At 37.2% G+C, this 23,037-nt stretch overlaps 1 long non-coding RNA gene across 1 annotated transcript in view; it reads left to right on the forward strand.

Annotated features, from left to right (window-relative positions):
* The window catches only part of LOC147915318 (uncharacterized), a 48,564-nt gene that overhangs the window by 21,046 nt on the left and 4,481 nt on the right, over nt 1-23,037 (forward strand). The window contains exon 2 of the long non-coding RNA XR_015554328.1: nt 11,376-11,722. This is a non-coding gene — a long non-coding RNA (uncharacterized LOC147915318). The remainder of the gene's footprint in view (nt 1-11,375; nt 11,723-23,037) is intronic.

The following is a 23,037-nucleotide window of genomic DNA, read 5'->3' on the forward strand; positions in this document are numbered from 1 at the left end:
AACTTATAGTTCAATCATTAAATTTATATTCTCTTGCCCTTTAGACCTATAGCAAGCACCAAGTATCCTCACACTGCTTCTCCTTACTTTCACATGCCCAGGATGCTAAGTATACTAGGCTTGAGCACATTTCTATTTCCCACCACCAAAATAAAAGTTTACCTGCCCATCCCCATGGATACCTATTTGCTTTAAAGAAATTGATAGCTTAATTTGTAATATAAAGTTTATAGGTTAAAGTTATTTAACATTTTAATGTCTTTCATGTAGCATGTAAGTATTTATAGAGGTCCCCAAAGAATTAATTGACTCAAATGAATGTGTCTTGTGACAATCTTAGATAACAGAGTATGGCTAGCAGTGAGACATCACAGACAGGGAGCTTCTTGCAGTCGTAGGAACTGCCTCTCTATAGGATGCACGAAGGGGCCCATGCACATTTGTCACACATATTTTATATCTGTATATGCTTGATCTGGTCAAAGGCAAACAATTCACCCATTCTTGAAATTTTCCTTCTTATATCTGTGATTGAAAGTATAGAATCCTCACCCTACCCCACCACCCTCAGAGACTGTGGAGGAGCATAAACCTTGCCTAAGAACTGAAACAAGCTCTGTCAAGAGCAATTTTGTCACTAAGTCTAGGGAATGATCATTATGTGGTCTACAGATCAGGATTGGGCATAGTATTTTTAAACATCAGCAATTCATGAACTGTATAATTCATAAAGTAGGAGGGAAGAATTGCAAATGAAAGGAACCGGTACTGCTCTGCATAATAAGATGAAACATTATCTCCATTGAGAGAGTTATTCACAGGGCTGGTGTGGGGATTAACAGAGCTAATGTGAGCAGAATGCACTCGGCCCAGAGGCACTCCGTAAGACAATAGCCATAGAAAAAAATTTTTTTAAGTTGCTGCTGAGTAATTGGAAAAACAAAGAAGTATGTCTCCAGCACATTCCAGAAGAGAAAACTCGAAGGGAACCAAACTAGGTCCACCCTGTGCAATTCTACAGGAATTGGAAAACAAAAGCAGGCTCATGGCCCCATTTTTTTCAGCAGTTGTTGATCTGCCAACGTAATCATGCTTTTCACTGATGAATAACTCAGACTTGGGAAAATATACTGGAGATAGGTGGATTCTGGTTTTTAGAATTAGGTTTTACTGGCAATAGCAGAGAGTTATCACAATTTAAGTACATGAGTTTATTTTTCCCTCAAATAAAATGAACTAGAAGTAGGTTGCCAGAGTGGATAGGTGGCCTCACGGTATCTAGTGTTTTCAATCTTTCTCCTTTACTATTCTCAATGTCAGCTTTCTTCCTCAAGTCCCCACAATGATCCAAGACGACTGCAAGAGTTCCAGCCATCACCACTGAGCACCAGGCAAGAGGTAGCTGGAGGCAAGAAAGGCAAAAATCACATGCCTCTTACCTAAGTCATCCTTAAAACTATTTCCCAGGAGTCCCGTCCAAGCACTTCCGTGTGCCTCTCCTCGGCCACTCTAGATGCAAGGAGGTGCAGGAAATATAAACTTTCAGGTGGACGTATTACCACATCAAATGAACTCAGAGTGTGTCACTAAGGAAGAAAGAGCAGATGATTTTTGTTTAATAACTAGTGATCTCGTGCACTCTGAGAAGAGAATGGGTTTTCCCAAGGGTTGGTAGAAACGGGCACTATGCATGAGAGGGAGGAGCAGGCAGAAGAGCCAGTTTTAGAACAGTATATGTTCACAAAGGATACCCAGGGAAGGGTGAAACTTCTTGGCTGCTTTTCCCATGGACTAGAAGAAAAGCCATATATGGCTTCCAGCTTTAAATATTTTCCCCATCCTGCCATCACGATTCCCTTTCATTATTCGCACCCTTCATCAAGACTGGATACATAGATGCTGTTTTGTGCAGTGCTGTTTAAAGAATAAAGGAAAATCCATAGCCACTCCTGGGCTGAGAGGCACAGATGTTACTTCACAAGCTCTGAGCTCCTCAAAAGGCCCATCCCCCCACACAAGGCACTGGTGCAGTGGACACAGCCTTAATTCAAGGGAACTGGAATGTTCTGGAGCTACTACAGTGACCAGTGGTGACAAGACAGGCAGGGGGCCTATTATTTTTGCCAATATAATAGGTGTGCCAATATAATAGGAACCAGGGACAACAGCTCAGACCTTGTAACAATGAAGAACAATGGCCAAATGAACAACAGGGGAGGGGGTCACAGAACAGGTTCCCCACCTCCTCCATAGCCCCTTCACTCAATGTGCTAAGTTTGATGACCTTTATAGGATCAAGAAAAACTGATCTTGAATTAACCTCCATTCTTTACGCTGGAATTATTTTAGTTTTCTACTATTTTAATGCCATTATAATAGTAGTACAAGCAAATGGTTAAAAAACATTTACACAGTAGAGAATATATAAATTGAGTAGTAAAAGCATCTCCACACCCAGCAATTCTCAGTGCCACTCACAGGGATAACCACTGTTTATATTTTCTTATACACACTGTCTGAAATTTACACACATATAAAAAATAAATATTTTTAATAAAAAGGATATATAGGGAAACATTTGTATATATTGTTTCTACTTACAAAAATGCCATCATACTGTGTATTATTCACTTCTGTGCCTTGGAATTGCTCATAACATATTCTCCGAGATCTTTTTATATCAGCATGTGTAGATTTACTTTGATCAGTTTAAACTCTATAGTATTTGTTATATGGATACTTTAGTCAATGAGTGCTCTATTGAGGGAATATATTATTTTAGGTCTTTTTTTCCCTATTACATCAATGCTACAATAAACACCCTTGGGTTTATGCAGCGTGTGTGAATGAAAATCTATGGTCAAAATATATATCTTTCTAAATTAATTTAAAAAGATAGTGCCAAAAGTTTCTCCAAAGAGATTAGACCAATTTTCACTGCCACAAGAGTACATACATGTGTCTGACACCCTACACTAAGTCATCTATGATTATTACAATTTTTGCCAATATAATAGGTGCAAAATAGTATCTCCTCGTTATGACTTGCATTTTTTTATCGTATTTGGGGAAAGCTCATTCCCCAAAGCTGCCTGTTCAAATTTAGAAGAACAATCATTGCAACATCCCCTTCCCTACCTCATATAGGGAGGCATAGAGAGGGGAAGAAGGGTTCAGTTTTGGGGGTACACAGATATTGTGACTAAGCAGCTATCTCTTTCCTCACTGGAGCAGGAGAGCCCAAGGGGAGGCCCCTCTTGTTATTTTGATTGTTTGTGGTAGAGCTAGAAGTGATGATTGGGATCCTCCTCCCTGGCTGGGTGTTCGCTGGACCCTGGCCTATAGCCTTCACTAAGAAAGGCAAAGACACCGCCTGACTGGCCCTTCACCTCTGTAGACAGCAACCAGGAACTGAGAAAAGCAAGCTTATTCTAATGGAGGAAAGAGTGAGAAAGAAAGTTTTCTCTACCAAAAATGACTAAAAAATTATAAAGTTGGACTGAAATATCGCTAAGATCTATCTGGTGGTGAAGAAATTTTGACAAGGCAAAGTTGGACATATTTATTTGCCAAAAATAAAAGAAATCTTTCTCACTCATTCTCATTTGAGACTCCTCCTAACTTTTTGCCTATGCATGAGTATATTTGCATATCTATATGCATATAAACATGAAACTCTGTGTGTGTGTGTGTCTGTGTCTGTGTGTTTGTTTCTATGCATGTATCAGTGATGTCCTATATGAACAAATCATCATTTTGTTCAATGCAATCCAATTTTTTGGTTCATTGGAAAATCGCCTTGGTTATCTTGTGCAGCTCTGTTTTCTCATTCTAAACAGCACCTACGGCCTTCCTAGCAACACCTAATTGCTATCTCAGTAGCCCAAATCAAAAGCTCAAAAGTCCTTTTGAAGTAGAGCTGGAAGCCAGACAGTACACACTGGATGCATATGTGTTAAATACTGAAATTCTATTATACTAGTTGGAAAATGTCAGCAGTTTGAATTTTCTGTCTCCCTCACCCATCCCCCTCACACCAACCATTCTGCTATCCACAGAATTTCCCCCAATCCACTAAAAATTGGGTTATGCCCAAGCACAAGGCCTGCGAAGCTATTACCAGTGTCCATTCAGATTAATCACATCGGTACATATTTTAAATATCACTCCTCTTTGAAGGATTATATACAGCCGCATCTAGATTATTAGAGAAAAATATTTGATTGAACAAAGATCACACTTAAGTTGCCAAAACCAAAAGCCATTTGCAAGTTAGGAGTTTTATCAAAATTTTGCATTTAAACAACTATCTACAATTAAATAACTTGTTAGTTTTTATAAAGTGCTATCATTCTGAAGGTAGAGTAAACTGAAAGGATCTTCAGCAAATTTTTGGTGTTCCTTGAAAATTGATTGCATTGTTCATTCATATACGGTAAATGAACCTTTAGGTTCCCATGGCAACTTGATGACATCAGTAGGAAAAATATTTTCTTAAAAGTATGTTATTGAAGTCACATTGGTTTATAACATTGTGTAAATTTCAGGTGTACATTATTTCAGCTTCTGTATAGACTTTATTGTATTCACCACCAATAGTCTAGTTTTTATCCATCACCATACATATGTGCCCTTTTACCCCTCCCCCCACTCCCTTCCCCTCTGATAACCACCAATCTCTTCTCCATTTCTATGTGTTTGTTTATCTTCTACATATGAGTGAAATCATACAGTATTTGTCTTTCTCTGTCTGACTTATTTTGCTTAGAATAATACCCTCAAAGTCCATCCATTTGTCTCAAATGGCACAATTTTGCCTTTTTTATGGCTGAGTAGTATTTCATTGTGTGTGTGTGTGTGTGTGTGTGTGTGTATGTATATATATATACATATGTGTATATGTATGTGTATATATATATATATATATACACCACACCTTCTTTATCCATTCATCTGCTGATGGGCACTTGGGTTGCTTCCAGGTCTTGGCTATTGTGAATAATGCTGTGATGAACCAAGAAGCACATATATCTTTTTGAATTAGTGTTTTCATGTTCTTTGGATAAATACCCAGAAACAGAATAGCTGGATCATATGGTATTTCTATTTTTAATTTTTTGAGAACTCTCCATGTTTTCCGTAGTGGCTGCACCAGCTTGCATTCCCATCGACAGTGTATGAGTGTTCTCTTTTCTTCATATCCTCTCCAACACTTGTTATTTATTGTCTTAAAAAAATTTTTTTTAAACATTACAGAATGTCTGTTCTTTATCAATTCCACTTGGTATATCATTTCAGTTATTCCCAACCTATATGTTCACCTTTGCAGATTCACATATTCTGGTAAATTCCCATGTTACTGTTGATAATAGGATAAGAAACTACATAATGCTAACCACATTGAGTCCTGAGAGAAATCAGTCTTGCATTGTGTTATCTAGGGAAGGACACAATCTTTCTCTCCATAGCATAACTTTTTGTTTTACGTACCTTGAGAAATTTCATATACTCTGCCTGTTATCCTCCATTAGCTTTATTGGTATACCTAAAAACACCTAAGTATTGATGGTGCAAATGTCCCACTGCTTCAAATGAGTAGACAAAAGAGTTCCTCCCTGTGATAATTCTGTCACCCCATCCTTGGTTCCCAACCTCAGGATCTATTTGATTGGTTACATCAAAGTCATCTGGGGCCCTTGTTAAAAATAGAGTCCCAGATCCCACTCCAAATTGACAGAATTAGAATATCCAAGAGTGAATGCAGGAAATTTTTAATTTTTTTAAAATTTTTAGCGAGTACTCTGATATCCACGCATAGCTAGTTTGGAAAATTAATGACCTATTAATTAATAAATCATTCACAAAACTGCCTTGATGTTTTTAATTAACTAATTGGTTGACTGAATTTATGAGTGATACAACTCAAGTAAAAAGGGAAAAACCAGAGTGTTGACAGGAAGGGCTAGCACATGACTACCATAATGCCTTATTGTTAGAGTACAACACACTCTACATATTTTCCACTCTGTTCTATTTCATATTTTTTAAATGTATTATTCACAAGTCACTTAATTAATTTCATTCCCTACCTAATAGACCCTGACCCACAATTTGAGAGACAACGATCTAAGGAAGTTTTTCAAATATATGTGCTCTGACTCAGCCTATCTGAAAGATTCTGCTATAGCAGGATTCGGGGGATGTATTTTTAAGTCTCCCCAAGTGAATCTGGTGTGCCTGAAAGATACACCCCAAATTAGGCTATGGTCAAACCGCAGGAGGTTAATCTATTGTAAAAAATATCAGTTAATGTAACATCAGAACAGAGTGAGGTGGTTCCATGATCAAGTAGAGATTTCCCTTTTACAAGGACCAGATTACATGAATCCACAGAGCTGGGAAGTCTTTCTCCTGCACAACTGGGGGATGCACACTGAGCACTTTTATTTCTTTGAACATCTCAATTCTATGCTTCCCATATTCAATCTTCAAAATGGATGCTATATAATCAATTAAGTTTCTGTTTATACTAACTTATTTGTTCACATCTTTACTATAGGTATATTTCATATACCTATAGTTATTGGTTCAGGAATAAACATATTCACTCAAAATTATATCCTGAGGGTTAGTTTTTATAACCTCATGCTTGATACCAATTATCTCAGCCTGATTTTTCTTGAAAGCGTAACCTAAAGCAAGAATTAAAGTGGTGACATTTTATTTGTAAGGTGCAAGCCCTCGGCAGGGGAATAAAAAGGAAAGTAATCATGAGAAGATCAAAGCAAAGTGATGTGATCCATTACACTAGCTACCACATCACAGCATCCAAGATGCACAGCAGGTGACTCAGCAGGCCTGCAGGACTACTCTACGATGAACTTCCTCTTTGCAATCCTTCAGGAGACATCTCTCTTGCTGAATGCCGTGTCTCTGCAGCTCTTCACAAAGCAGTAGCCAGTACAGCAATGCATTAGCCAACATTGCTCTGCATCTCTCCTTGCCTTAGGTCCCCGTTCCTCACTGTCCTAGACTTGCACCTACGAAAAAAATTAACATATTAATATTTACCTCAATTTCTCCTCTCAAGAGAGCTAGGACTAAGATCATTATAAAATTCCTTTTAATTTACCTTCTTTCCTCGGTACTGCTGTGCTGATGTGGTGATGATGGGGTTGGAAGCTGAGTTAGAATCAGCATCAAGGTTCCTATATTTTTATTTCTTTCCTCGGCTAACACCTTTTGAAATTTATTGCGCGGATAGCAGAGTTTCCTAGCCCTTGTTTGCTGATGGTTCATTGTTTCCTTTTTTCTGTTGTTCCTGCATTTTGTACCTGTGTTTTAGGAAAAGTAATGGCATTGCTCTGGCCTTGTTCTGCCTTTTTTACCCAGAAGAGCCACCTTGTAAGTTTTTAAGCAGGAGATGAAATAAATATCTTAAGCTTACTTCATATATCATCCCCCTAGCCAGAGTTATTGGCTCAGGAATAAACATATTAAATCAATATTATACCCTGAGGGGTGATTTTTGGTTTGCATATAGAAGAAGGATACACTAGAATGTGGGTAATCAAAGATCTCATTTTTCTATCAGGCTTCCTCTTGTCAATTACATGAGCTCACAATGTATTGAGAATATCAATTTTTTGTTTTATGGGGAATACATATACCATTTGTTGATTTAATTTCCTTATTTCATAATATTCAAAAATTTTGTAATCTTATGCATTAGATTTACTAAATTTTCTGGGAATTGTTTTATTGATTTTGACTTTCTCCTCATCTCAAGGTAAATGCATTAGGCAGAATTTTGATTCTTGTGACCTTCACCTTGGGGTTACACCTGTGGTTATTTTGTGTTCTGTGGTAAAAGAGATTTTGCAGATGTAATTAAGGTTACTAATCAGTGGACCTTAAAATAGGGAGATTATCCTGGATTACTCATCTGGGCCCAGTATAATCACATGAGCCCTTAAAAGCAGAGAGGTATTGCAGAGGGGGAAGTCAGAGATCTTCGAAACATGAAAAGGACTCAGCTCGCTATTGCTGGCTGTAAGAGGGTGGGCCAAGATGGGTGGCCAAGTGGAAAATGTGAGAAAGAACTGAATTCTGACAGCATCCTGAATAAGTTTTGAAGAGGATTCTTCCTCAGAGCCTTTAGCAGTGAACACAGCTCTGCCAACACCTTGATTTTAGCCTCCTGAGATGATAGCAGAGAAAGAGTTGAGCAACACTGTACCCAGACTCCTGATCCATGGAAACTGTAAGATAATAAACAGGTGCTTTAAGCCACCATTATGTTTGTGGTAATTTGTTATGATAGCAATAGAAAACTCATACGATGAGTCAAGGTTTTATAAGCCTGGGAAAACGGTGATGGTTTAAATCAAAATACAAAAGCCAAGAAGGAGACCAATTTTCTTAGCCTTTCTTGTGAAATAATAATTTTTCTTTCAATTTAAAATAAAATTTGATGAAAAATTTATACTAAATAATAACAGCTTATTGGCCAATTCTAGAAGAAAGTCGTTCAGAGATCAATGCAACATATCATTCTTAACTGGAGCATTTTTTCCCTCATCAGATAAAATCAAGCCAGTTTGGAGAGGGGAAGAATGCCATCACAAATATTTTTTCTGTGATAATTTGCAGTTATGCAATGGGCCTTGGAAAAGAATAAAACTTTTTTTATTATGCATAAGTTATTTGTTTCAGGTTTAGATTATTTGATTGCTACCAAAATTTGCCCATTATCTGTCAAGAGAAACATGAGTCTCCATTGCAATAGAAACCATTGCACAAAATTGCAAACAGACTCAGGTTTCAGCCATAAAAAAATATTTTTGAAACAACTTAAGTAGGATTACAATCACAATTCCTGTAAAAAAATAAAAAGAAAATATCTTTTTTCTTTTTATTTTGTGATTAACAAGTATTTTCTGCTTTTGTAACATAGCTTTATAAAACACGTTAGAAATAAATATATAATTAATAGTTTATATATCTCCTTGAAGACACAAGAACAATTCAATTAAAAGCCTACACTAAAAACAGCCCACACAGGTATTCTGAATCTCGCAGAGTATTACAAATTATAATTAAGTTCTCTAATTTGTTAAAGACTTTTTTTTCAGTTTTATTGAGATATAACTAATAGACGGCACTGTGTAAGTCTAAGGTGTACAATGTAATGCCTTGACATACATATGACATACATATGACATACATATGAAATGATTACCACCATAAGTTCAGTTAACATCTCTCACCTCATAGAGTTAAAAAAATTTTTTTTTTCCTTGTGATGAAAACTTTTAAGATCTACTCTCTTAGCAACTTTCAAATATACCACACAGGTGTGTTAATTATAGTCATCATGTTGTACATTATATCCCCAGTGTCTAACTTATCAAAGACTTTATCGAGTTAATACTGTTAATTATTCAGCTGGGAGTCTTCCTTTATTTTGCTTCAATTTTTTTAGTTCAGAAATGAAAGGCTATCCTCTTCCATTCCACCAAAGTTTTTACTGAAAAGGGAAAATTCTATCCCAATTTCTGACTTTCTTTCATTTAATGCTTAATAAATTAAGAGGAAAAGTTAATGTTCTAACGACATCAAACTCGTTAAGTGGTATAGTTGTAAAATATACATACTTCCTCATTCAACTATTCTTGCATCTAATATAGCAGGTTACCTATTTTAAGCAGAATTATTTCAAATGAAAATGTAATATGGATGGCCTCAAATTGACTAGCAGTAACCACCACAATGAATAATTTCCCTTCCTTGTTAACTCATATGATCATTAAAACGATGAACTTCCTTTTATTTCTCAAAAACTTGCCTCTGAGAAGCTGAAAACTCTGCAAAGATGTAAATGATACCGATTTTCAGCCTGAGGAGAAAATAGGTTCAGTTAACACCATTTTCATCAACAGAAAACCCAAATGGCTGGGGATATATGGGAAAATATGGGGACAGAGTTTCCACTATCAGAACATTTCAAACAAACAGCCCAATTTCACCTTAGGTTGTCAGGTAATTGAGAGAAAATGGGCCCCAACCCTAAACTATCTTTTCTGGCTAGTTCCACAGACTAAATTCCCTTGATAATTCCATTTCCTATGTACCTCAACCTGAAATCATTTCCTGCTCTGAGATCTTAGAGCACTTACCACCTGAACCATTCATTCAGCTGATATTGCTTTCTATTGCCAGCTGCATTTTATGTAGAGATATCTTTTCACTTCTACTTCATTGTAAATAGGAATAAAAGGAGATATGGAGAGGCAATTGATATAGTTTGCGTGGCTAATATGTTGCAGGCACTTTTAATGTATGGGAAATGGATTTCCTGAGGGCTGTCTAATCTCAGAAACTTCGAGGCAGTAACATCCTGCTCAAAGATGCCTGGACAGTTACTCTGCTTTCTCCCTCTAGAAAGATGAGGCCCATGTGACTGAGTTTAGTGCAAGTACCAGAAATTGTAATTTTTGTTAACATGCCCATAAAGGGAAGTGCAAAAATTGCTAATGCAATTTCATCCTTTATGTTTATAAAAATACTGATAGCTAGAATTTATTGAGTGCTTTTTGCAGGCAGGCACTGTTCTAAATTACTTTACATGATTGTTTTATCTAATTCTCACAACAACTATATAAGTAGGCACTATATTTGTTCCCATTTTTACAATTGAGGAAACTGAGATGCAGTCAGTTTAGGTCACTTTTCTAAAGTTTCCTGGCTGGAAAGTGCTGGAGCATTTAACCCTGATCAGCGTGGATCTAGAGTCCTTGCATCTAACCACCACCCTGGGTGCCCATGTAAGTCCCCAGTATAGAATGGCGGTAGTGTAGGGAGAAATTGAGCTTCTCAGATCTGACTTGACTAACTCACATGCACAGTGTCACCAGCAGCTGTGGGCCATCTTCTCACTCCTCCAAACTACCGGGATGTCCCACCCTCAGTCAGGAACTTGGGACCAAGGAACGCCATCTGGCAATGACATAGGCCCCTGCTTTGTACACTGCATGTCACAGAAGATTTTGCCACCCTTTTCTAATGAAATTGAAGTGAAATCTATAGTGTGTATGTTTTTTCTTGCCAACCCTTAGCTCACTATATATGCTGCAAATATCTAATATTGTGTGGTTGTCAGCCTCTAAGATGGCCCAAATGATAGCTGCCTCCTCGTATTCACACTTTTGTGTAATCCTCTTCCTTTGAGTGTGGGCTGGACCTTGTGACTCACTCCATATGGATAGAGAACCGCAGAAGTGATGGGCTGTCACTTCTGAGATTAGGTGATAAAAAGACTGTCTTCTGTCTTAGGTGCTCTCTCTCTCATTCTCTCTTGATTTTGTTGCTCCAAGGAAGGCCAGCTGCCATCCCACAAGGCAGCACTGAGAAGAATGTTTCCAACAGCCATGTGAGTGAGCGGGAAGCAGCTCCTCCCAGCTGAGACTTGAGATGACAGCAACCCTGGCTGACACCTTGACTGAAGCCTCTTGAAAGACCCTGAACAAGAACCACCTGGCTAAGCTGCTTCTGAAATCCTGAGCCACAGAAACTGTACAGTAGTAGATGTTGTTTTCAGCTTTTAGGTTTTGGAATAACTTTGGTACACAGCAATAGATAACTAAAACATATCATAACATGTTATGCATCAGAGACGGGGATAAGCCCTTTACATCTCATTTGCTTTTCACAACCCCATACAGTAAGTACTAATATTATCACCCTTTTACATACTAGGAAGCTGAAGTACAAGGAAGTAAAATAGCCAGGTGAGGCTCATCTGGCTTATGAATGGAGTACCTGGGGTTTTATCAAAGAATTTCTATATACAGGGTCTAGCATGTAGTATGTACCACTGAATCTGTGTTGATTGATTCATTGATTCAACATGATCATGTCCAAAAAACTACAATAAGATAGAACCAGAAACAAGTTCGATTATTTATATTCAACCATAGTAGACCTGGGTTCCCTATGAAGACTTAGTATGCCTCTTTTAATGTAGTGTTCATGTGATGTGCCTGGATTTCTTCTCTCTATGGGTAACGCCTCTGCGCAGCATCATGATCTCCCATGATATAAAGCTGGCCAGAGATCCAATAGTCTCTATCATTCACTACACCTGACTGTAGACATGGAGTCATGGCATAAGAGTAGGAGGCTGAAGGCATCATTGCTTCCTTGACTCCTTAACCCACTGGTCCCTGCTTGTTCTTTCAGTTTCTGCATCCTTTATCTTTCCACTGTTTGGGACACACAATCCCCCTTATAAGTCCAGTCCCTTATGAGTCCCCAATCATGACCTGAGCCAGGGTGCTTTGAGGAAGTTCTGACCCCATGTACTTGGGCTTACTACCACGGTTAGTTGCCAAAGCCCAATTAAACATGTGCTAGAGCCTTGTAACTAGCCTCTGCCCAAATTCCAAGGCTCTCTCTCCATCTGGTTACTTTCAATAATGGCTTGAACCTTTAAAAAAAAAAAATTTCTATATCCTCTCTATTTACACATTACTTGTTAAGCTGTGGCCCTATTTTGGCCATGCCAGTTTAATAAGAGACCTGTGTCCTGACCTTTTATGATATCCTGTGGCCAGCTTGGTGATAAGTACTTTTTCATGTTGACAGCCTACCTACCTTATCTACTAAGATGCCCAGTCGCTGCCTCCTCATTGTTGTGCTTTTCCTACAATCGTACTATGCTTTATTTACTTCATCTGGAATCTCCATCATCTTCTACTTGCCTGAGCATGCTAATATAGAACTCCTTGGACACTATATCGTGCCCAATACCTGAACATTCTTTCAACCCTGTCTGGAACAAGTGTGTAAGATGAATGATTATCCATATTAACGCTATCATTAGTGAAAAGAATATGAAAATATTTGGCTTATAAAACACCAGGAACTGTGCTCTTTATGTGCATATCTTATTTATTCCTTCTAACAACAAGGTAGTTTGTATTGAATCAATTTCAGAAATGAACAAACTCAGGTTCTTAAAGCTTAGCACGTTGCCCAATATCAAAGCCAATGAGTGAAAGAGACAAATCTCTATCCCAGATTTCTACTTCTGGGTATTATAGAGTACCTGGTATCATACAAAATCTTCTTCCCAAAACAATTTTAAAAGCTGAGTGAAATTCAAAACTGCTAAATGAAGACATGGAGAGCAATCAAGACGTCCAGACATTGAGATGAGTCCAAAATATGTTGTTATTTTAGAGAGTAGAATGTTGATTTTCAGGGGCTGGGGGTGAGGAAATGGGGAGATGTTGGTAAAGGGTACAAACTTTCAGTTCTAAGATGAATAAATTCTAGGTTCTAAGGTACAGAATGGTGACTGTATTTAATAATACTGTATCATATACTTGAAATGTGCTAACAATAAATCTTAAGTGTTCTCATCACATACATATACAAAAAAAAGGTAAAAAAAAAATCCATTATTTTTACCCCTCAGGACTCATGCCAATATTACAGCAGGGCATAGAAGCTAAGAGTTTCTGGTAGTGTCACTGGGCTGGGAAAGCAAAAACTGGAATTCAGGATTATCAAGGCAGTCAGGACTTGAGGGGCCAAACTCTGAAGAAAAGTGATCTCCAGGGAAGTAAGCTTGACATACTGTGCACAACTTCTCTTGAGGCATATGCCAACTCATGGCTGGTAATGTATCTGGCATGACATATAGAAACCAAACAAAACATAGCTGTTAAGAGGCTAGAGAGCTAAGTAGATATTTCTCAGTCTCACAGTGCCGGGGAAACAGAATTGGAATACAGAACTTGCCAAAAAGAAGGGACACTAAAAATAGCTCCAGCTTTCCATTGAACCGTTGAAGGGCCACCCTCAAGGAATAACGGAAAGCCTGAAATAGACACATCTTGACTGGATCAAGGTGATCTACCTAAACTCTACCTGCCAGAAAAAAAAACTAAATTCTTTCTGGAAGAAATAGTATCATCCAGATCTCCTACAAATTTTTATGCTCACTTCAGGCATTTGGTCAAAATGTCAGCTAGCTTGCCAGGAAATAACACCAAATGAGCAAAATATAAGAGAAAAAAAAACAGAGAAAAAATAAAGAAACTCACAGTGATTCAGTTATATATGGGCACTGAAATAACTATGGTTTACATGCTAAAGAAAATATGTGAAAGGATGGAAATTTCACTAGATAATTGGAATGTATTCAAAACATCAATGGAAATCTTAGAACTAAAAAATAAAATAGCTGAAATTAAGAATTCAATATATGTATTTAACAGCAGAATAGATGTGGAAGAAAAGAAGATTAATTAGCTGAAAAATAAGTCAGACTGAAGCACAGAGAAAAAAAGGATGAAATATAGAGAATAGAGGGAAAGAGAAATATGAGACAGTGTAAAGGTCTAACATAAGTAAAATTAGAGTTGCAAAAGAGCAGAGAGAGAATAGAGAATGAAAAATATTTGAGGAGATACTGGTAATGGTGAGGCTGTCCTTAAAAATACTGAGATCAGAAACAAGACAAGGATGTCAACTGTCACCAAGTCCATTCAACATTATAATAGATGACCCAGCCATTGCACTCAGAAAACAAAAAAGAAAGAACAGAGAGAGAGGAATGGAGAAAAGGAGGGTGGGAGGGAGGGAAGGAGGGAGGAAAATAGAAAGAACAAAAAAAAGTGAAGATTTAGAAGGAAAGATATAAAGCTCTCATTATTTGCAGATGAAATGATTATGTATGAGAAAATCCAAAAGATTTTACAGGTCAACTATTAGAATTAGTACATACCTTTATCAAGATCTCTGACTAAAAGATCAATACATGAAAATAAACTATATTTCTATATGCTAGCAACAAACACTTTAAATGTGACATTTAAAAATAATAGTATTTACAAGCACAATTTTAAAAAGCCTTACATATCTAGAAATATCTAATGAAAGATGTACAAGACACCTATTGAAAAAACTATAAACATTACTGAAAAGAAATTTAAAAGATGCAAATAAATGGAGGGCTATACCATATTCATGGATTGTAATATTCAATGCTGTAAAGATGTCAATTTTCTCCAAGTTGATTTATAGATAGATTGAAATCCAAATCAATATAGTAGCAAGGTCTTTGTGAATGTGCATTAGTTTAGGTACAGTAATTGACAAGCTATCTCTAAAAATATATGAAAATACCAAGGACCAAGAAGATCGAAAACAGTTTTGAAGAACAAAGTTGTGTAATAACATTACTATACTTCAATACTCATTATAAAGCTACAAACGTTATTTAGTGTATATTGTCACAAGTATAAATAAACCAACAGGACAAAATAGACCAGAAACAGAACTACTCAGATAACGTCACCTAATTTATGATGAAGACGCCACTGTAACAGAAAGAGGAAAATTATCTTTTCATTAAGTGGTGCTGGATCAAATCAATATCCATATGGGGAAAAAAAGGATTTTGATCTCTATGTCATCCCATACACATAACACAATTCCAGATGGACAAGGTAAAACAATTAAGTATCTATAAGAAAACACAAGGAAATACCTTTATGACGTTTAGGTAAGAAAAAATTTTATATAAAAGGCATAAAAAAGCACTAATCATATGGGAAAAAAATAGAAAATTAGACTTCTTTAAATTTAAGAACTTCTGTTTATCAAAAGACAACAGAGGGAGAGTAAAAAAGCAGACCATAGAGTGGGAAATGATACTTGGAAAGCATAAATCTTACAAATAATTCATATCTCCAATATATATAGGGAGATCTAACAGATCAATAAGATAAAATCAGACATCTCATTAAAACTGTGTCAAAGACTTGAGTAAGCACTTCACAAAAAAGAATATTCAAATGGTCAATTAGAATATTAAAAGTCTCAATATCATTAGTCATCACAGGAGTGCTAATTAAATCCATAATGAGATACCATTATGCAACCACCAGAACAGCTAAACATGAAAAAGTGAAAGAAAAATTAATAATATCAAATATCAACTCAGTTATGAACCAACTGGAACACTCATACGCTTCTGGTGGGAAACAGTTGGGCAGTCTCTTTAAAGTTGAAAATATAGAAACCCTACGACAAAAGTAATTCCTCTCCTAGGTATATATTCCTCAGAAATGAATACACATGGGCACCAAGAATGCTCCGAGCAGCATTACTTGTGATAATCAAAACTGGAAACAACTCAAACATCCATCAACAGAAAATAATAAAAGAAATGCAATGGAATCATACGATGGGATACAACACAGCAGTGAAAACATTGAACTACTGCTACATGCAACAAGATGAGTGAATCTCCGCTACAGCAAAAGAAGCCAGACGCAAAAGAATCCATAAAATACGATTCCATTTATATAATATTCAAAACCAGGCTAAACGATTCCATGACAATAAAAGTTAGGATAGTGGTTATTTTTGAGGGATGTTGAGTGACAGGCAACAAAAGGGAAGCTTCTGGGGTGCTGATAACGTTTAATATTTTGATCTGGATAGTGGATTCACAGACAGTAACAGTAAAAATTCATCAAGCAGTACCTTTAAAATTTGTACCTTTTATTTTATGTATGTGATATTCAATAATAATGTTTACCAAACAAAAAATTTAATCTCAGCTCCTGCTCTTTCACTTGACATGAAAAAATAAGAAAATTCTTATTAAACTGCATCTGTATGTGCCTGATATCCACCTACTGTCTCCTGCCTTATCGAACCTTCTTGAAGAGTACCTTGCCTTTCTATAATTAATTGTCTTCCAGTCTTTCCATCTGCTGCCAGACTCCTGATCCTGCCTCTCTTGTACTCTTGCTATAAACACAACCTTGGACCAAACAGAGGAACTGTAGAGCAAGTGCTGATCTAGACAAAATGAGAAAGAACACGTTTTCTCCCAATACTCCTGGCAGAATAACAGCCACAGTCTCCAAGGGGAAAGTTCGTTTCAAAGTGCTCGCAAACCAATGTAAATATTACTTTAGCTGGAAGCACATGTTTAGACAGCACTGAGCACATCACTAGCAATTTACAAACACTTATTGGCTAAGCCAGTGGATTTGTTGACTTAATAAAATCCTCTGAACATATTCTTTTTTTTTTTTTTGTCTTTGTATCTCTAATCCTGGGGAACTTTCCACTCCTCAGCTCCAGTTAGTTCAAGCCGCAATATTAACTGGGGACTTTACCACAGGGGAAAAAGTGTAGTAACTATCCCTGTATTCCTAACAGAAACAGCAGTCACTGCATGTTACATTTAGTTGGCTTAGTTTACTTTAAATTTGCCTCTATGTTTTAAATCATGCCTGTTTCTAATGCAACTGGGATAAAGGGAGATGATGGGAAGGAGAAGTTAACCGAAACACAGTATTATTCAACTAAATTAGAACTCTCTGGAAAAGTACTGCTGATTAGGGATGGTAAAGTCATTCCAGGTGAACTCATCGATTTAACCTAGAGAATTGTGTGCCTGGGCACTAATTTACTCTGATAAAATGTTACTAATAAAATAATGGATCTCAAATCTAATTCCCTAAGCCTGGCACATCATAGAGAGACCCTCAGTCAGTGAAATTGCAGACCGCCTATTGTCTCATTATGTCCTTGGAATCCAAAGGCCCCACTGAAGCAAAGCCTATAATGGAATTATCACAGCTTACTGCCTCTGAATTTCCCATTTATGCCTCCTTCTTCAGTGTCACGTCCACACACTAATTACCTGCAATCTCTATTTCATTTAATAATAATCCCATACAAAGAGGCCAATGCTAAAAGAAGCAAATGGGGTCGAGGAGAAGAGAAGAGGCTAGAAGGATGTAGATTGCTGTGTGTGATAAATCATGATTTAACCCAACTGGACTCCATGCCCAGAAAAACAGCAAAGGGGAAGACAACTGTTCACAAAGGCACATAAATGCATTGCTAAAATGAATGCTCATGAATTTAGACAAAATTGGCCTCTATTTCTATCATTGTAAACTTTTGTAGGAAATGCAAATATCACCCCAAGGGAAATGGCCAAGAGTTCTTTTTGTCTGTGCACCCCATGTTTTGTGATTGCAGGCTTTGTCCCTCCAGCAAGACTCTGGTCCAAGCCTAGGATGGGAACGTCGCCTGCTGCTCCCATATCTAGAGTCCGCTCTGCCTAGAGTAAGCTGAGTTTAAAGCATTGTGAACACTAGTCTGCATCCTCCTTAGCAAATCTCTACCACAGGTGTCCATTCAGTCTAGGTTGCTAGTATCTAGCTCTTATTTTAATTCCCCCACGGGCTGAAAACCAGTCCTGGGGTGCAGCATGCTTGTTTGTCTTTCAGCACGTTCTTGCCAATTGCTATTCCCAGAAACATGGCATCTTTGCTGTTTCCATTCTATCTGAGCAGGCTTTGAACCTATGATAGCTCCTTTATGGCCCTGGGCTCAGGTATAAATTCTCTACTTGTTACAAAGAGAGTTTCTCCACATTCCTCCTTCCACTACAAATTTGCAATTCCATTCTCAAATGTTTCCCAGGTTTCAGGTCTTTTGTCTCATTTATAGACTCTCTCTCACTGCCAAGTCCTTTCTAACTAATGTTTAGTTGGGTAGTCTTTTAGGTTTTCATCTTCACTTTCTTCCCAGGATACAGTCACATATGTAGCTACCTTCTCTGCCCCACTGAAGCTTATGGACATGTCTTGCCCTACTCTGTCCAAATTCCTTAGGTAGTGCAACCCAGCCTGGGACCAGAGCTTCAAAGTTCTCATTTGCTTGGGAGGACAGCTTGAATATGTGTCCCTTATATCTCCTTGAATTAGCCTCCTTATTAAATGACTCAAATACACTGAATACAAGAAACATGACTACTAAAATGTCTGATCCCTGCCAGTTATGGACTGAATGTTTTTGTCTCCCCGAAATTCGTATGTTGAAGCCTTACCCCCAACATGGTACAGATGGAGTTAGTGGCCTTATAGGAAGAGGGAGAGAGAAAGATCTCACTGTCTCTCTCCATGCACACACATGCACAGGGAGGAAAACCATGTGAGGACACAGCAAGAAAGTGGGCCATCTGCAAATCACGTAGAGAGCTCTCACCAGAATTCTACCCTGCTTAACCTTGATCTGGGTTCAGAACTGTGAAAAAACACATTTCTTTTATTTAAGCCTCCCAGCCTGTGGTACTTTGTTATGGTAGCCTGAGGTAATACACTGCCCTACCCCTTTGGATATTTAATGGAGTTTCCTGCATTGCTTGGTCTGCTTTCTTAGCCTTAATATCAGCTAAGGACATTTGGCAGGCTCTTTTTTGCTGCCTTCACCAGAGTATGTTGTATGATTGGGGCTGCATTGTCTATGAACTTCTAGGAGGCCTCTGAGGAATCGTAAGGCATCGTGACTGTGATTTTGCGTGGAATCCAGTGATGAGGAAGTGTGGGGTGACCTGATTCACTCGAATTGGGGAAAGTGGCCAGAAGGATAACAAAGTACTTGAAAGCTTCCTATATGCAGATAGATCATTTTGCCCTCTAACCTTGGTCAGTGATGAGGAATAGGCAGAGTTATATTCCAATCAAACCATCCATCAAAATGTGGCCAATTCTCTTTATTATCTGCTAAATTTTGAATGGTTGAGTAGAGGCTTTCTACTTTGTCTTTTTTTTTTTTTTTTTTTTTGCTGAGGAAGATTTGCCCTGAGCTAACATTCATGCCAATCTTCCTCTATTTTGTATGTGGGTCACTGCCACAGCATGGCCACTGACGAGTGGTGTATGTCCACGCCTGGGAACCGAACTCTGGCTGCTAAAGCAGAACACACCGAACTTAGCCACTTGGGCACAGGGCTGGCCCCTCTACTCTACTTTTGATCAACCTCCTCCACTACAACTGCACATTCCACTCTTAGTAAGTTAATATGTGTCCAGGTATGGAAAACTCACCCTCTAAAGTCACATGTCTATTGTAAGGTGATAAATCCCTCAAAATACCATATGCATCTTTAACTCATTGTTTGACAAAGCTTTTCCTAATTTAAGATCCTTGAGCAATGGGATTTTGTAACCCATGTTTTCTATAATACCACACTAAAAAAAGTGCTAATTACAGTCACAGATTCATTAGGCTTTTTAAAATTTTGGCATATCTAACCACTATTTATCCAAAATCAAAATCTCTTTATGTCTGCCCACTCTGAACAGTTTTATTTTCATGTTCTAATGGCTACAATTTGTAAGAATCGACTATGCCCTTAGCGTGGATTGGGTGCCCCCCATATGTTATTTACTTAAATGTTACAATTACCTCATGAGTTGGATTTCATTTATACTCATTTTATAGATAAGAAAACTGCGATTTAGGGAATTTGGTTAACCAGCACACAATCAAGAAGAACTATTAAACAACAAAGATAGTGTGTGAACCTAGACCTCGCTGACTTCCAAATCCATATTTCTTTTATGCCAGTTTTCAAGCCAATGGATCCTCTTGCAAGTTTGTCATTCACATTCCCATTACCCATCCCCTAGATATTCTGATTCAGTAGAATATTTGTTTGTTCCTTTGTTTGTTTGTTCAATACCCAACTAATTCTAATGCAGATTATCTGATAACCACATGCTGATAAATGCAATGAGTGCCTTTTTCTTCTCCTTCATCTCTCTATCCAATCAACTCATCAACTTTTCTCTCACATATATTTTGTTGTTTCTATTCCCACTAAAACTATTCAAGATCCTCCCCAAGAACTTAACATTTGACTATTGAAATCCTTTCTTAACCTTTAAGGTTAAGGGAGCCTGATGTCCCTTTACCTCCAGGATATCACTAATTCTACTGTTAGTAACTGCCAGATCAATTTGCTCACAGAGTAGATCTGATCTTTTTCCTCTCCTGGCTATAAAAACTTTCAGTACCCTAAAAGTTCAGTTCCATTTAAGGCTTTCCATGTTCTGATGCAAGCTTTCTGAGATTATCCTAGATGAGTTATCTATCCCATTTATCTTTTTTTCCTAATCTCATCTAGTGATTTCCTCACTCATGCTATTGAATCATCTTATATTTGTCTCTTCAAAGTCTCCCTGCTTCTAGCCTCTTCCGCAGGCAATTCATTTGCATACCACAGCCATATATGTCTTCCCCAAAGGTCTTTCTCTGCTTCAAAATCTGCAATATCTCTAACTGCCTTTAGAATAAAGTCTATACTTCCTAAGCTAATAATTAAGATCTTCCATAATCAGACTCCCATTCATATTCCCAACCTCATCCCCCACTAAAACTTTATAATCTCTGCTCACTGCCACCCAAACATGCCTTCAAAAAGCCTACTTTTGTTCTCATGTTCTATTTTCTTCTGTGGAACACTGGTCCCTCTTTTAGTCTGTTTACTCAAAGTCCCTTCTCCTTGAACTATAACTTCTAGTATAAGTTCTTTCCCATTTATTAAATATCCCAGACCACAGTGGCCTTCCTTCTTCTGAACTCACAGTTTTTACTGCCTTCCTTGAATATTAAACATGTATTGCTTTACCATATCTCTTGTGGTGCTATCTGTGTTGCTATTTAACTTTCCAGATTAAAGAAAGAAAGAAAGAAAATCCTTTGCTTCAATGATGTGGGAATTTTAGGTAAATAAATCTTTTGGTTCAGATTATCTGAATAACAATTTCAAATCACTACTTACCACAACTGGCATACATACATCACCTAAGCTTTAGTTGACAGTTCAATTTATCACATACTAGTTGTCAGGCAAGTGTTACCTTTGCAGATGCATTTATGTAACATAATATAAACAGCGTCACTCTCTATTCATTTGAGGATAATTATCTCCTTATTTGTAACCTTCTCATTAGAATATAAGATGTTAATTTCTATACACAGGCAGTACAGTAGGAGACAATGTCTCTGTAACTAAAGAGATAATAAGTACCTTTGTCTCAGAATGTATGGCTTTGTTGAACTTCTGTCATGTCTCTTTAAACTTATCTTTATCTTCAATATCACTCTCTACCTATGTATTTGCTTTTTACAACCAAGGAACAAAGTCATGTCCAATAGAAATGTAAATTTCAGACACTATAACACTTATTTCTGATATAGGTTGCAGTCAAATCTTCCAGAAGTTGAAGTTATGCTCCCAGTAACAATTATAATTTCTCTTTAGCAAGGTCAGTGGTGGGACTAAGGTTTTCTGGGATTCTCTAGAGAAGGACTAAGAAATGATAAGACATAATATAAGATCCAATGACTCCTGTGACATTAAGCTTAATTTAATCATTAAGACATCAGAGAATTCATAAAATCTAATTAATTATGGGAAAATTGACTTTTTAATCGCTAACAATATGACCCATTTCTTGGGACTATTAAGGCAGATAATCCATGGAGACATGATCACCATGTGTACCAACTCTCACAAAATGTTCTAAATCATAATTTATCCAAAGGCTTAAGTGAAGATTGTTTTCCCTCTTTGCCATGATCACATTTGAGCTCTTTATAGAATATTTCAGCAATTAAAGGGACTCGGATATTTATAGCTAACAGAATGTTTTACATATTGTTTTCTCAGTAGAAATTGAACTATATATTAAGGCTATCTGTCTGATTCCACCTCCTAAACCATCTAACTGTGGTAATTAAACCCCTTAAAACCCATCAGTATATTTATCCCACACCAATCTCTGGAACCAATCCTCCATTTAGTATAGAATTTTTTTAAAAGATTTTGTAAATTCTCTGTTTCAGCATTAGGAGAAAATTCTGATATGTATGAACTCAACTGCCTCTTTGGTCACGTCCTTGTTCTGTTTTCCCAGACCCTTGGGAACTAGCCCTTGACCTCTGGCGTCTCCTCCCCAGACATCCCTAATATCTCCTTCTGACCACTTGAAAAGGAACAAACTGGCTGTTATTTAGATATCTACCATTCACTTTCCCACATTTACTATATTATTTAGTATTATCAGCTACTGTGACACTATATATATATATATATATATATATATATATATATACACACATAAAAATTGAATCATGACAGAATTT

The sequence above is a fragment of the Ceratotherium simum genome, chromosome 14, assembly GCF_057802395.1.
Source record: "Ceratotherium simum simum isolate JZ-2026a chromosome 14, ASM5780239v1, whole genome shotgun sequence".
In the NCBI taxonomy this organism is placed as follows: Eukaryota; Metazoa; Chordata; class Mammalia; order Perissodactyla; family Rhinocerotidae; genus Ceratotherium; species Ceratotherium simum.